Below are 2333 nucleotides of genomic sequence, written 5' to 3' on the forward strand. Positions count from 1 at the left end.
CCTGTGGAACTCCTTGCCACAGGATGTGGTGATGGCATCTGGCCTGGATGCCTTTAATAGGGGATTGGACAAGTTTCTGGAGGAAAAATCCATTATGGGGTACAAGCCATGATGTGTATGCGCAACCTCCTGATTTTAGAAATGGGATATGTCAGAATGCCAGATGCAGGGGAGGGCACCAGGATGCAGATCTCTTGTTATCTGGTGTGCTCCCTGGGGCATTTGGTGGGCCGCTGTGAGATACAGGAAGCTGGACTAGATGGGCCTATGGCCTGATCCAGTGGGGCTTTCTTATGTTCTTAGTGCCAAGTCCAAGGAATTCCACTAGATGTCGCTGTCACCTCAAGCTGCACTCTGGGACTGACTAGAGCAAGTTCTGCCTGCAGGGATGGAGGCTGGGGGCTCCTTTCACTTCCCTCCCCTCCGGCTGCAGCTGGTGCCATCCCCACAAATGCGGCCACTGCCTTTCCCCAAGGACGGCTCCGAGTCCATGACTAAATTCATACATGTTAATTTAGTTAAATAGCAGCAAATTTAACATTGCCCATAGCCGCAGCTAAAACAAACAGTATTATGAGATGCTGGAAATCCACAGAAAAATGGGTTGACTAGCTTATTAACTGCAACAATCAACAAAGGACTTAATTTGAATTTGATCTCTCCAGTACTTTGCTCTCGCATGTGGATCTGAGCTTGATCATGTTGATTGCCTGAGCTTGACCTTAGAAAACGTACAGTAAACATAAAGATGAATGTGCCTCTCAGCAGGTGCAGTTTAGCTTTCACTTATCCCTGAGAAACCACAGCCCAGTGTGACACCACTGAAACTTCTCGCAAACATGAAGAGTCAAAATGTCCTCTCCATATGTTAACTTTTCTATGTTGGTGATCTGATGATCAACTGTTACCCTGCACATGCCCGATCTTGTCTGATCTTGGAAGCTAAGCAGGGTCAGGCCTGGTTAGTACTTGGATGGGAGACCACCTGGGAATACCGGGTGCTGTAGGCTTATGCCATAGTCTTTCGAGACTGAAGGTTGCCAGCCATCTCCCTATACTGAACACTATCTCCCGATCTTGTCTGATCTCGGAAGCTAAGCAGGGTCAGGCCTGGTTAGTACTTGGATGCGAGACCGCCTGGGAATACCGGATGCTGTAGGCTTATACCGTAGTCTTTTGAGACTGAAGGTTGCCAACCATCTCCCTATACTGAACACTATCTCCTGATCTCGTCTGATCTTGGAAGCTAAGCAGGGTCAGGCCTGGTTAGTACTTGTATGGGAGACCACCTGGGAATACCGGGTGCTGTAGGCTTCTACCATGATCTCGGAAGCTAAGCAGGGTCAGGCCTGGTTAGTACTTGGATGGGAGACCGCCTGGGAATACCGGATGCTGTAGGCTTATACCGTAGTCTTTCGAGACTGAAGGTTGCCAACCATCTCCCTATACTGAACACTATCTCCTGATCTCGTCTGATCTTGGAAGCTAAGCAGGGTCAGGCCTGGTTAGTACTTGGATGGGAGACCGCCTGGGAATACCGGGTGCTGTAGGCTTATGCCATAGTCTTTCAAGACTGAAGGTTGCCACCCATCTCCCTATAATGAACACTATCTCCCGATCTTGTCTGATCTCAGAAGCTAAGCAGGGTCAGGCCTGGTTAGTACTTGGATGCGAGATCGCCTGGGAATACCGGGTGCTGTAGGCTTATACCATAGTCTTTCGAGACTGAAGGTTGCCAACCAATACCGATCTGATGATGTGGGATTGGAATTTATGTGAATGGAATTTATCCAAATGAAATTTATGACCAATTTACTAGGAATGTCCATTAGTTTAGGTGGCTTTTAACAACAAGAGGCAAATTTGTTGAGAAGACTTCTGTTGATGCCCACAGGTCGCTGAAATGGATGTCTTCTAGGCCACACCACCTAAAAGCTGTTGTTGAGGGGGAAAGCCATGGGGAGAGGACCAAACAAGGCACCTGTTTGGCCCCTGGTGGAAGGAGAAGGATGGCCCCAAAGGAGCCCCTGTTCACTCCAAGAAACCTTCCAGAGCAGCACAGGTTGTGTCAGAAGGATTCTGGGCTTTGGGACGAACAGTGCAGGCTCCTGGTGCTCTTTTCAGGTCAAATCTCACAAAAATGGACCATGGCAGGTGAACCCACTGAGGTGAACCCACTGAGAAGCCAGGGATGAAAAGCCAGCATGAGGCGGACACAGCAGGAGGACAGCAGAAAAGGCCTTTCCCTCTATACGTCCTCGCAGGATGTTGTTTACTGGGAGAAAGAAAGAGGACACAGCAAGCCTTTTGTCGCTCCATGTTCCTCATTTTCT

The 2333-nt window shown here is 48.9% G+C and overlaps 2 pseudogenes; both read left to right on the forward strand.

The window, feature by feature from the left end:
* The first annotated feature begins 889 nt into the window (after positions 1–889).
* Positions 890–1010, forward strand: LOC136662849 (5S ribosomal RNA; annotated as a pseudogene).
* Positions 1011–1430: 420 nt separating this feature from the next.
* On the forward strand, positions 1431–1553 carry LOC136662932 (5S ribosomal RNA; annotated as a pseudogene).
* The last annotated feature ends 780 nt before the right edge of the window (positions 1554–2333 follow it).

Source organism: Tiliqua scincoides, chromosome 11 (assembly GCF_035046505.1).
Source record: "Tiliqua scincoides isolate rTilSci1 chromosome 11, rTilSci1.hap2, whole genome shotgun sequence".
NCBI classification, from domain to species: domain Eukaryota; kingdom Metazoa; phylum Chordata; class Lepidosauria; order Squamata; family Scincidae; genus Tiliqua; species Tiliqua scincoides.